Consider the following 15,095-nt stretch of genomic DNA (forward strand, 5'->3'; position numbering starts at 1 on the left):
AATATTAATTAAATCTTCCATAGATTATATTAATATTTTAGTTAAAATTTAGTAAAGATTGGTTCAGTAGTTTTAGTTGCTAAATATTAATCTGTCGGTATTTGTGATCTTAATAATTTTGTTAATTAATTTTTTAAATGAATAGCAAGAATAATAGCTTCTAAAATTACATGAAATGTGTTCTATATTTATCCACCCATATATTTTCTAACAAATCTAAAGTCTATTATTGAAAGATATGGGTGTTGGTATAATTAAGCATTACGAGTTTTCTAAAATAACTAAAGATTAATCAAAGAAAGTACAAATGGGATAGTCAAAACAGTTTCAACTACATGATGGACCGCGTTTTTTTCTTAAGTTGGTATGTGCATTTTCCACCATTAATAAATCAAGATTGTTAAAAATATTTGACTAGATTTTGGAACTAGTCCATGTTTACGTGATTTGTATATGGCATAGTTTCCGGTGCCTTTATTCTCTGACCTTGAGAAACGAAAATATTTATCAGATCATTCGTGTGTCACGTGAGCATCGTATCCGCTAGTTAGTTCCTTTACAATTTTATACGTGCAAATCCGACGTCATTTTTTTCTGTTTGTTCAAAATCATTCGACTTAGCATATCTTTCATGAACTGAATTGAACAGGTGCGGAGCTATTGTTTCGATATAATTGCTTATGTTTATTTGTCGGAATGACTATGTGTTTTTTTTAGACCATCTGCAAACATCTAACAAGCCCGTGTAGACAAATTATGTGTGCATATGGTCAAATAAATAATCTCAACAGGTAAGTTTTTGAATAGGTTGGCGCTAGAAATCGCAAATACTGCGAAAGGAAAAAAACAGAGGATCAGACTACATATCGTGGAAAGTGATCCAACTTTGGGTGGAATCATGTTAGGGCCACAAATACCATACCTATATTTTTACATCGATTTCCAACCGGCCTTGTCTCCTTCATGGAATGTTGTGGCACAGAATATATATTCTATTTCAGAGATCGTCATTGTGCCATGGCAATGTTGTGTACCCCCACTGTTAGGGCCGGTCTCAATATTGTTTGAGATTATTTATTTGTATAATTGTTTTGCAATCATTTTATCAATCGAGTCCGTATTCAATCAAAATATTTATTTGATCATTTGAATTGAATGAAGGCGTTTTGCTGGATCGGGTGTGGTTACCCTAGTCCAAACATATATTTATTAAATATAACATGGAAATGGCGACCTTAAAAGCTCTCATCTAAAACTTTTAATTTCATTTAACTTTCTATTTTGGAAATTTTAATTTTCTCAATGAACGTCCATTTAGCACTTAAGATATTTATGACATAAAAAGTCCTTATATGCGGTTTGATAGAAGCTAAAATTAGTTATTAATCAATAATCATTTTTAAAGATGGAAGAGATTGAATTAGACCTAAATTTACTGTATTGACCGGTAAACTGCCAGCTGACCTATCTATAATAGCTCCTTCCCTAAATAGAACCCTTAAGCACTCAACTGTCAACAAAAGGAAATTTGTTAAAAATCCACTCATAAGACTTAAATTATTATTCTAGTTGTACAATTATATGTAAAAATAGAATATTCACTGATCAAGCCAAAATTAGGTAGGGATATGAAAAAAAATCCTATTGTTTACGGGTAATCTAAGAACTAATAAATAAACATAAACACCAAAGAATTAGAAATATTTTTCTGAAAACTCTTTTATTATATTGTTATTATAATATTAAAGTGGTCTATTTAACTAATGTTCAAGAACTGTTTCTGTTATTTACTCGTTTTTATTATTATTATTTGAACAAGCAAAGCGAGTCAACAAATGTAATCTGTCCTGACCTATCTTAGTTCCAATAGTCTTTAATGCTGAAAATTTATTAAAATATAATGGTTTTTAAATGTTTTTTGTTTACACCAGTACATTTCTTATTACGATTGAAGCGAGTTTATAACGCTCGCATAAGAGGTTTCACTTTGACAGATTTAATTAAAAACTCTTAGTGTCTTCACTTAAATGGCAGATGAACCACAGAAAGTGGACACTAATAACTAATTTAATAGTTTCATTGAAAGATAATATAATTATCCAAATGAAATAATTGAATTAGTAACACAAATAGGATAAAATAGCTATTAAAGGTTCTGTTAAATATTAGGAAAACGAGGAGGTTCAATCTTCATTCTTACCATTAAGTAATTGTATGAATTTTTAGTTACAAACGTTTCTGTAATATATTTTTAAAATTTAGACTATTTAACACATTGGGAGTGGTGTAGATCAGTGAGTAAGGCACTGTTTTACTAACTCCTGAGCTCGGATTCTCAAATTCGTCTGTGGTTGATAATTAATTATTTTGTTATTTTACCCGTGAGTCAACCCTGCGGATTTGGGTACTCTTAATAGCGAGAACATCCTGCAGTTGAGCGTGATCATGAAGAAATTACCTCCATGTACATTCGTTGTTCAAGAAATAGTACTTCTTTCAAAAGTATTTGATCCCTTCATGGATTATAGCGGTTCATTTTTTTTTTTTCATCCAAGATATTATCAACTTATTCAGCTAGAGTGACAAGTTCCGATTTAATTCTTTGGTCTGATATTAAATAGAATTCTACCCTTTCAGTCAAGAATTGAAACGGTGTCATCCGCTTCTTACTCTATCATAATGCAAATGGCAGGAGTGTAGCTTCAACCAATTGACCTATCCATTACGTCCATTGAAATAATTTTTTTGATACGAAACCTTTTTAAATAAATTTCTTCTGTAGCGATTTTAAAATTTGATGATTTTCAATATTTCGTGGGACTTTTGACACGAGGGAGTTTTGACACGCACATGAGAATGCGACAAGGAATGGGGGTATTGGGACAATTTTGCGAAAAAGATATTTTTTTCTAAATAACTTTACCTGACATCGTTAAATTACGAATAATTAACAAATAATCATTGATTAGGCATTTTTTGAAGCTAACATAGACAGTAAAATCCTCGCAAAATTGTCACTTTTGGGTCTTCATACTTTCATCTTTAACATTTCATTTAAATCATCGAAATTGGTTTAATTTCTGTATTTATTTATTTTTATTTTGCGACAGTCAGTTCACTAAATCCTTTCGTAAAGAACCAAGTTTCGCCCTAATGTTTTTTAAGGGCCTGAGTTACCTAGGGCCAGTCATATGTGGCTAGTCTTAATTTAGCATTATACTGCGGCAGGATTGTGTTCTGGCTATTTTGGGTACATCGTTATTTCGGGGTTACTACACAGGGAGCCGTCTTCCTTGATAATAATTTTAAATGGTTTACAATCAATGGATGTTTATTTAAATTAGTTTAGTCAACAACTCTTTGTACTGTGATTCTAAACAGGTCAGCTTTATTTGTTTCTTTTTTATTGGGATCATGGTTTTAGTCCATCCCCATTAACCCATTGCCAGTTAGACCTAACGTTCCTAAGAAGATGTTAGTGAAAGACTTGGGATTTTCCATCCATCAAAATGGATTAGAATGGATTTAGTTATATTATAATGACAAGATATAGACCTGTTGTGAATTTATCCATAGAACTCTAATATTTGGCAAATTAGAATTCTAAATATAAAAATTATACATTTTATTTGAAAACTTAATTTTTTACCCTGTTAAAAAATGTAACAAATCAACATTTTAATGAATATTTGACGTATCTACTTTATTTGCCCCTCATAACAATTTTTTGAAATTGCATATATTTACTTTTAATAGAGTAGCCCTCTAATACTAATAACAACTTAACTTATGAAATTAATTCCAACCTTGTGTAAAGATGGTTAAACATTGGATACATAATGATTCATATTAGCAATTATATCCATAATGATTCAAATAATATAACTAGAAAAGTTTAGAAATTATAAAATAATTAACACGTTGTCTTTTTAATACGTTATTTCTTAACTACCAGTTGAAGATTTGTGATTATTTTCTCCAGCTCATTTTTTTAAATATAAAGGGTGAAGCATTTACAAAAAAAAAAAAAATAGAAATTTACCCTATAGAAATGTTTCTTCAATTGTAAAGAAATACCCACGAATGCAACTCTTCAAATATTTTATTTGCATACAGAGATATAATTGGTTAGACATAAGTTCCCGAGATTTACGCGAAATAAGTAAAAAATTTGAAAAAAAATTCTGTGAAAAAAATATTAAAATTGTAAATGAAACATCTCAAGTAGAAGGATGAAGTTTAATGATTGCATTATCTGGATAATTGTTTTCTTTTTTATAAAAAATTATTTGCGTTAAAAAAACAATTAACTTCGATAAATGACTAAGTTTAACTCATAATCTGAGTAACAGGAAATTTTAAGTGGAAATGGGTAATGTTTAATTGGTTCTACTGATTTTAATGATGGAGCATTCACAAGATAAATGCAAAAATCACATGATCAAAAGTATCACGACTAGGGAACATTTGCAAGGAAGATTCTATCATGTACGCATCAGGTGATTGTGTGATTGCTGCCGCGATTAAACTATTTATATCAATATCGAAAATTCTTAATGAGATTCTTTGAAAAATATACAAATAAACAAAACTTAATGTGTACATACTCGATCGATTGTGGCTTTTCTTTCTGCGACGGTATGCTCTCAATAAGAGATCAGCCTGTAAAAATAAAAATAAAAATATAATTAAATTTAATATTATTAATTAAATTATTATTTATTAATATTATTAAAAATAAATTAGTGGTTTCCAAACTTTTTTCTCGTGCTAAAAAATATTTTGCTGTTACCTTTTTGGGTAAAATAATTTCGCGTCACCCCTTATCGATATAAAAAAAATATCGGTACAATTATTCTTAGAGCGTTTGAATATATAGGGAAAAAACAACAGTACAAATGCTAGAATTCATAGTAGATTTGCTATTTTAAAATTAATATTTTCTTTTTGTATTATTTTGAGAAAGCGGCCTTTGCTAGGTGGCACCTCTGGAAAAGATGACAACGTTCCATAATACAACAATTTCATCTTATCTTTATAGATTTTTTTAAAAATAGAAACAAATAAACTCTATTTTGATTTTAACGAATTATGTGTATTTGGAGAAAATATAGTAGGCATAAGAAGACTGCCGAATGAGAACAGTAGGAAAAATCTTTGATAAACTTCATTTACAAATGTCAACATGATTTTTTATTGTCTAATCCTAGGAATCTACTTAAAAGATCAAAATTTACATATAATGTATTGTACATAATCTTTTATGTAAATAACACATGTGAACACAAAAATTTCATTCTATACGCATTGTCTTTGATGTGAATATTTACTAACCTGAGAACCTTAGATTAGTGTATGAGTCCACGAATAGTTTTGTTTTTAATTGTATAAGAGAGCATGCTACGCTCAAGGACTTAAAGTAAATTATTTTAAACAAAACTTGAATAATTAATTATTATATGAATATTAATATAAATTAATTATTCATATGTGATCCGGTATAGTTTTACGAAAAAAAAATTTTTTTTTAAATAGACATACAATGTTTTGTTCGCTTTATTTGAATCAATGTTAAAATTAATTTAACATATGTTAAACTCCTTGTTGAACAAGATACCCGTCATTCTCAGATCATGCGATTATTCACGTTTCACAACTTAAATGATACAGTGATAATTTTTTTTTTTTAATTTTATTTCGTATTACGTATTGTTTTTACCGAATAACGTCATATCGTTATTTGTTGATATATAAATTTCTCAATGATCTGTTGTCTTGGGAGGGCATTTTTTTATCTGATATACGTAAATGTGGTTAGAATTTTTAAAAATTGGAGTTTATTACATTATTAATAATCTATTGTTTCACTGAAAAGTACTATTTTGGAATATATTTTAATATTCATAAAAACAGCAATGAATGAAACCATTTATATTTTCAATAGAAAACGGATTTAAATAAATGTTTATATTGCCTTGAGAGTTAGGCTGATATCCGTAAGTCTAATGAATTTTATAATAATGCAATAAATTACACCTTTATTTTCGGTAATTTATTTTTTTAACTTAAAGAAATTTTATTTATCCAATAAAAAAACTTTAATTTCATGTTTGACTTTCTCTTGTTAAATAGCATCACTTTTACATAGAGATATTAAATTGTTTTTAGGTTTTACTTATTATTGTTTACTTGAACTCAGCAAGATTACTTTTATCGATTGATCCCGTCTGGTCTATAAGGCTAAAATTTATGATAGTATTTTGAATGGATGTCGTTACAGGAAATGTAGGGATCGTTGCTCACTCTCCCATCATTCAATCATTTGAAAATCCCAAAATTTGAAATATGAGAACCTACATTTCACTTAAATAGTCAATACAATTTCGAAGCAATCCCCTATACCTTATATGGTTTATAGCTTACAGGTACGGTGTTGATTTCTATGAATAGTTTTCAAATATAGATATTCGTAACAGTTAAGTGAAAATTTCAAATCCACAGTTGGGAAATATAAAATATTTTATCCTTTAATATTGCAAATGAAATATATCTTATAAAAATGGTTTATTGATTACCACCGAATTTAACAATTAACACGTTTTGGGCTCTTCATGAATTAAAATATTAATCTGATTGTATTTCATAATAATTATGAAAACAAATTTTAAGTTGGGAAAATTGAAATTGTTTGATACAATTGGAAAATCTGGTCGAAATTATTGATAAGTTTAAGATTTTGTCCTCTCCTCCTCGACAAATTTTTGTAGCGACACCACAGAACAGTCAATTTATTTTCTATTGAGGCCCAATGAGTTTTAATATAAACTGCAATTATATACGCGAAGATATTTAATTACCAAATATCTGATCAACTAATCATCTAATTCCAAAGTTTAAAAAAAAAAAATTAAAAAATAAAGAATCAATTATAAATATTAAGGTATTCATTAACAAAATAGACACGTAAGCTGAGGGTTGTTTATAGTCATCAATAAAGATTTTTATCCCAACACTTTTATTTTATATCACCCTTTACCATATTATTAAAATAAATTCAGGTGATATTATACAAGCATTAAAAATATGGTTAAAAATAACGGAGTTGTTGAATATGAAAATATTTTAAAAAAATAATTAGGCCCCAATTTCTTTTGTTTAATTGTTTTTAATATGTATTAAATTTAGCCGCAAGTATGTATATAAGTATAGAGAGAATATAAAACATGTAATCGGCCCAATATCATTTGTCCGCCATGGATTCCTAGAAAAATATTGCTTATCTTCAAAGCATTAGAAACTTATCGTATTGAATTATCTTTTAAAATGAACTTATTTTTCCCACGAATTTAAGTTTTAAGATAAACTGCATAATTTTTAGATATATAATTTTAATGTAAACGAAAAAAATGATAAAAAAAGTGAAAATGTAATGATTTTTAATTTTTATAAATTTTATAGAAAACACCCAAATTTTAAAAGCGTTTATCGTTGTGATGAATAGATAAATCTCGACTCTAATAAATTAACTTTTTTATTTGGATTAGCTTATAATTTATGAATGTATAAATGTATTTTTATTTGAAAAAAAAAATTAATAATGATAAAAAAAGCTATTATAGTTATCAATAGTATGACATGAGCAGCGCCACGTAGGCTCCGGTGTTCACGTGAGTAATCCAAGATCTGGTATCACGCCACCCCCCTTCGTTAGTATTATGCAATATTTACTGGGATTATATGATTTGTCATGTCATCTTTCTCAATATATATATATATATATATATATATATTTTTTTTTTTTTGAGAATATTCTAACCTTGGTTTTCGATCAGTTATTATACCTGTTGAGCTAATTTCTGTGGTGATTTTGATTGCCATTGCATTACGGAAGATGTTCGAGATTAACGACACATATCGAAGGCAGTTTCCTGCACAACGGACGGAAGTTCTATCTGATTTCCTATCTGCATTATTTTTCAGGATATTTTCATAATTAACAATAGATGACAGACAAAGAAAAAAAAAAAAGCGTTCGTGTGACATTCAACGACGATATCGTGACTGATGAGGCTTAGTTATATTATACAGCCTGCTTTGTTGGTAATAAAATCATAACAAATAATTTTCTTCAAACATACGTTTTGTACATAATACAATTTTTATTGAAGATGACGATTAATAAAATTATTTATATATCAACGTAAAATAATTCAATTTTCTATTTTTTAGGTCACATTTGTATATATTTTTTCCCTATTTACAGATTGATTCGAAGATTTCACGGTTGTGTTTATTGGCGAAGATAAAACGTCACAACACATAATTATTATTCATGGTTAAGGAAAAGTTTTAGTAAATTTAAATTGGACTTGAAACTTCTAATGACGTTCATTCATTATTCATTGGACATAAAAAAATAGAATAAGAAATATCATGTCTTCTGTAAAATCAATATATTTCTGAATAAAAAATCAGGTTTTAAAGAAATAATTCTATATGCAGGATTCTAATTGATAAAGATACCTAGATCAGTAATACTTTTTTATAGTGGTTATTAGAAATAGAAAAATGTATATAGTGAATTTAAAATATCATTCCATTTATAGTTGTGAATATTTTTAAACTACTGACAAATATTCCAGTTTTAAGAAATAATATAGGTAAATTACATGATTGAAACTGTTGAATTTTTAAGATTAATTATGTTTTCCTGAGTAGTGTTGTTATGGAATCTGTTGAAAACTTTACCTTAACTATGTGGTTATTTTTAAATTATTTAATATTAAAATATAAAAATTTATTCATGGATCAAACTGCTCTATTTTTTGTTGCATTATTTCAAAGAATTTAAACATAGCTTATTATTGTTTGAAATTAGTTTTTACTAACATTACGAATATTGAATATTTAAAACTTTACCATTTTTTTTTTCAGTTAAATTCAGTAACTAAAACATGTATGGTTCACAGTTTAATTTAGGTAAGATATAGTATTCATTGGTTTTCTCCGTTAAGTTTGAACAGTTTTTTCCAGATAGCGCCATCAAACACAGACTCTCTTGTTTAAAGATATGAATTTTTCCTTATTGACTAAATTACTTGATATAAAAATTAAATATTTATATGTTACTCCCTCAGTAAAGAAATTGTTTTATTAAAGTTTTTTATATTAACCAGAATTTGAAATTTAATTTTTTTATTTAACGATATAGATAGACAAGCACTGTACATTTCTTGATTCACTAGTTTAATATGCGAGATGCAGAAATATGACTACAGCTTGAATTTGACACTCTAATTACAAATTCATTTTAGATGAAGTGGTTTTTAATAAATTGTAACTAAATATTTTTACTTTTGGTTTTTGCTCAATGTATATCAGTTTTTATCATTATTGACTATATATATATTTCTTTTTTAAATGGAGACTTATTTACTTATTGAACATTTAATATTATTGAACTTTTATCAGTTTAAACTAATCCTGTAATTTGTCATAAAATAATTGATGAACTTTAATCCTTGAAGATTGAGAGATTACTAAAATAAACTCGTTTGTTTGTAATGACTTATACAAAATTCAAATATGTATTTTAACAAAACCCTTTACTTATATAAAATTCTATTAAATCAATAGCATAAAATTAGAACTTATAATAAATAGATATGCTAGTAATATCTATAATAGAAGGGGTGAAACCCATTGTTTTAATGAGTTCTTATGATTTTATATTAATTATATTGCTGAGCGATGAGGATATTGAAATAATTCATTTTTAGATAAAACATAATATTTTAAGAGATCAACTTGATATTGATATTTAGAAAAAACTGCATCTCTATGGCTGAGACAAAACTCAATAAATTACTCACAACAATGATAATCAGTATGTTCAGTTAAAAAAGTGCTCTATCGAATGTCACAATTTTAATTTAATTATCATAGATCACATTTAAGTTGACAAAGAGACTAAAAGAAATGTATAATCATTTAATTGATCAAAACCACTCAGTGATATCTTTATAAGTAAATTATTAATTAAGTGTTTTAAATTGTATTTGTGAAGATACACCAGGAAGAAAGTATTCAATTTCTTGTTTATTTATATAATTCATTTATTTCTATGTCCTGCACTCATTGTTTATTCTACTGGGTTTTAGAATATTACAAATTCAATTACTACAGAATTTATTATTGTAAACAATGTTACTATTAATGTATTTATTTTTATTTACATTCATAGTAAGAAGGTAAATTGATTTGGTATATCTCTAGCTCTAATAAAATTGAACAAGATAATAAACAAGTTTTTGAATTTTATAGATTCTTTATAATATTTTCTTGATACCTGACTAAGGAACATAACTGAAACTAAACAAGTGGTATTCATTTGTTTATATAAGAATGAAAAATAATAACACATTTTTTAAAAATAATAATTGTTTGGCATGCTAAAAGTTTGATTGAAAATTTTACACTACTTTAGAATTAATTTAGAGTTTTGAAAGCATTATATTTAATTTATGTCTTATTACAAAAAAAGCGATATAGGATTTTATTGACTAAGGGTGATTTGTGAATCACTGTCATTTACTTTTATTTCCCTGGAGAATTTAAAAAAGTAATTAATGATTTCTCAAAAAATAGACACAAGATTTTGAAAAATAGATAATATTGTTGATTATGTACAGTTCTATTTTGAGTTATTGTACTTTAATAGGTTTTTTTAAAAATTAATTATATTAATGATTGAGTTTGAATATCAGACATTTTCAAGAATATATATGGTAAATGTTGTTATATATGATGTGTCGCTAGATTTTTCTTTAAATAAAAAATATTTATGAGAAGCAGTTTGGTTATTGTTTTTATTTTTAATATAATACAACTTTTTGTCAGTTTGGTTTTAACTACATCATATATTTATAGTAGAATTATTTAAAGTCAGTGAAAACTTCAAAAAGTTGTTTGTTCTTAGCTACACTGCGACTTTTTATTGGGTCCCCCTTTGTAAACAATTTCTTATTCTATATTTGTTCTCCTGAATTTGTATTATGGAATACATTCATATAGTGCATGTGCTCTTAGCCAAGCTGTTTCATTTTATCTAACCCTTGAGAGAATAATCTATTGGCATTTATAATTTATTTCCTGTCTATCTGAGCCTGGACAAAATTTATGTTTCTAAATTTTATGAATATTGAATTCGGTTAAGGTTTATATAGACCAGAAAAAACCGTTTATTTTCAGAATTATCACTTAAGCTCCTGGGATTCTCACCCATTCATTTGTCTATGTATAACAATAAAAGATAAAGTTTCATTATACAGAAATTAGGTGGATGTAATATGCATCTATAATTAAATAGGATTACAATTTTAATTAACTTTCATGATTTTTGATTGTACATTTATATTAAAAATGAATACATACAAAATGACCTCATAATTTATTGAAAATAATATAAATATGTTCACATCAATATGGAGATTTAATAATCTGTTACTTGACAGCTCTAGTTTTTGGTAAAAATAATTGCTTAAAAAGTGTTAAAACTTTCAGTTCATAGTCAACATCATCTTCGAAGTTTTATTATTAGTTTAAATGAACTACGGGAATTGTTTTTTTGCCAATTAAACAAGAGCATCAGACGTTTTTCATGGATTACACCATGTGGTTGGAGCAGAATGCTGACCATGTTGTCTTCCAGGAATGCCTTAAGATAAAAAATCAGGCTCTACTTTTTATCAGGGCCTAACTCTTAAATTCATAATAAGCTGTGGCAGCACTGATAAATTTTTATTGGTAATAAACGCAAATAACTCAATCATTATACTTTTCAAAAAAAAGATTTTAATAAATATTAAGTTAAGACACACTCCGAATTTGTTAGGTTGTATCAAGTATTTAAGAATTCCTATATGTTTTTGGGTATCAGAAAGAAAAATAACAGAAGGTAAACAAAAAAAAAGTTAATACTTAAAAACATGTTGTTGTCTAGGGTTGAAAAACATGTTTTCTTATTGAAGAACTCGCATCGTTAGCGTACTGATCATATTTTGGATTAACAAGGAGCCTACAATTGCTGTCGTATAAAACTGGTAACGCGACAAATTAATTTTTACTAAATTAAATATGATATTACAAATTATTAATATGAAACAAATGTAATTTTTATCGTAAATAGAATTAAAACTTATAATTTCGAGTATTGTTTGTCTGTACCACAAAACTATCGCTTATTGTCCGATCAGCTTTAATTCGTATCTCCTAATATAATAAAATTAATCAAAATTAATAACAATCAGTGTTTCACGTTTTTTCTATTATTTACGTGCTTAAGGCTATGGTAAAAGATCTAACAGTACTTACTGGGTTGACAACTATCTTGTCAATGATTCCTAAATGATTATAGTTACTCTCGGATACAATTTGTTAATTTACTTATGTATTTTTTGGTTATTGAAACGCTACAAAATAATATATATGTTAAATAGACTACGAAATAATAATGAAAAAATATGTTATTTAGCCATGTATATTTATGTTAAAACTACATAAGTTATTTATGCAAATGAAGCTTTAACAGAATATATTGAACACAATTAAAAAATGTATTGATTTTCAAATTCGCGAACTGTCAAAAACTGTAAACATTTGTTTTGTTTTTTTTGGGCGATTTACGGTTTTAAGACATGTTAGATCAAAGAAGTGCACGATAAGAATTCTTTTGTTTTATTTTTTGAAAAAATATACATAAATGAATTTTTGTCAGGAATTAATATTATAATATACAATATCTTTGTGTAATTGTATGATATACAATATCTTATATTTTGATGGTTAACCGTATACCCATGACTCGTATACGGTTAACCATCAAAATGATGACCAGAGCTGCGGTAAGGAAAACAATTAAAAAATAGTTTCAACTATTTACGATATATCAATAGCATTATAAATGATCATTATAATAAAATATCACTGTAGCAAACAATTAATAAATATTTGACTTTATTTTTTAGTCGTTGTTTTTATCACAACTATCTGGAATACTTTAAGATATATTTTTCTTTCTTTGACGACTTATTGGGACTAATCAAATAGTTTTAAAGGAATACTTGGATATTTTATTATCAATTATTAATTTATAAGGAAAAGTTATTATTTTTTAAATAAATGGCAAAAAAAAATCAATTATATATTTAAATTTTTTTTTCTAAATAATAAATTAAATTTAATTTGACAAAAAAAAAGATAAAGAAAGGGAATTTAATATCATTTACTTGGTTTTAATTAATGAAACAAATATCATATTTAAATAAACCTATCAGTATTAATGAGAAAGTTAGGAATATATGGACAAATAAATTATATATCTTTTGTCAAAAATAATATAATACATTTTTTGTCATCCTATTCTATGACAAAATATCTTTATCTTTCTTTATTTACTGTCAGTAAAGAAATAGTTTTGAAAAATTTATTAGATATTTGCATTATCACTTTAATAAATGGTGAAACGATTTGAACATTTAACCGTGTTGAAATACAAATAAATAAATTTCATACAGACATAAAAAAATTATTATTTCGAGCAAAAAACTATTCTAGTGTATAAAAAATTTATATTTCGTGTTTATTGGATTTTTAGAATTTTTCTAAATTATAAATTGAATTTTTATACAATGTAAAAAAGAGGGAGGATTTCATATAATTTTCTCCATATTAACTGCAACATTTTTGTTAAATAAATCTGTTTATCGAACAATTTAGGAATATGTCAACAAAAAAAAATAATATAATATATTATATAGTTGTAAATATGTTAATAGAGTATAATGTGATAAAGATAATATAAAAATAAAATATAATAATAAATGGTTTACTCTAATGGTTAGTTGTCTCTAAATAAAAAGTTTTGAAAAAGTTATTTGACATTTTTATTGTCATTTATCAATATTAAAAGAAAATTTTGTTTTAATAATTGGTAAAAGGGTTTTTTGCAAACGTTTCAAAAATAAAAATAAATATAGATTTAATAAATACATTAAAAAAAAAAAAAATAATTTCAGGAAAACAAACTATTCTTACATGTTTTAATTATTTATTTATGTTCATTGGATTTTAAGATTTTTTCTAAATACTGAATTAAATTTTAATACGATAAAAATAAAAATATAATATCACTTACTTTATACTAGAAGCACGATAAAAAGAAAAAAATTAAAATAAATTTAGGTGTATTATTGAGATATTTAGGCATATATCAACAAATACATAAGATATTACTTACTTATCCGTGCTGTACCAGATCCAATTAACTACTGACCGAGGACTAGGAGGGAGAGCGTTTTATAGTAACTCCATGGTGACATCACGGCGTGGATGTTCCCGTGTTTGTAGGCTGGCTTTGTAGCCTGATGATTGCACGAAGGAACAAGGTTCAATCGCTTGGAAGTTGGGATTCTTATCACGCCACATATTGCTCTGTGTCATCCACATATATATATTTTTTATGTGTTCTTGTTTGAAGTTTTTGAAAGTAAAGGTGTCAGTTGAGAGTTCAACCCCTGTTTTGAAGAATGGCTGGATAGTACCCCGGAGAACACAAAACTGTAAATAATTTTAAAATTAGTTATATCTATCACAGTTAACATGGAAACACATTCATGTCTGTCGAATGTGTACCACAACGTAATAATTCGATAGAATGATATGTTCGTAAAGCACTTGATAAGGTTGTTCCCAGGGCTCAAATCATTACAGTAGTCAGTTATTTAACCCCAATTTTTGATTAATTTAATGAAAACTACTTAAAATGACTGGTCAAAATTGATGATTCTCCCAAGTAGAGTTAAAGTGAATAACTACTTTATAATACGTTAAACTACCTTTAATTTGAGTGCTAGCTGGGCATTTATACATTTAAAATATATTTTTTCATAAATGAAAACATTTATTTAAACAACTAGAAATCAACATTTTGTCAACTATTAAATAATACTCTTACGAAAATAAACATAATGAAATACTTAATAGTACATTTAACAAGCTAGTTCCATTAGGGCTCATGTTTTAATTAATTTTTCATT

General features: G+C 26.4%; 1 protein-coding gene across 1 annotated transcript in view; it reads right to left on the reverse strand.

Moving 5' to 3' along the window:
* Window positions 1-14,392, reverse strand: part of LOC106683202 (acyl-CoA Delta-9 desaturase) — a 29,621-nt gene extending 15,229 nt beyond the window's left edge. The window contains exons 1-2 of the mRNA XM_014424511.3: window positions 14,297-14,392; window positions 4,608-4,662 (exon numbers count right to left, since the gene is read on the reverse strand). The gene's annotated coding sequence lies outside the window, so the exon portion shown is untranslated. The remainder of the gene's footprint in view (window positions 1-4,607; window positions 4,663-14,296) is intronic.
* Between the last annotated feature and the right edge of the window lie 703 nt (window positions 14,393-15,095).

This window comes from Halyomorpha halys, unplaced genomic scaffold (assembly GCF_000696795.3).
Source record: "Halyomorpha halys isolate HHAL.00 unplaced genomic scaffold, Hhal_1.1 Scaffold472.1, whole genome shotgun sequence".
NCBI classification, from domain to species: Eukaryota; Metazoa; Arthropoda; class Insecta; order Hemiptera; family Pentatomidae; genus Halyomorpha; species Halyomorpha halys.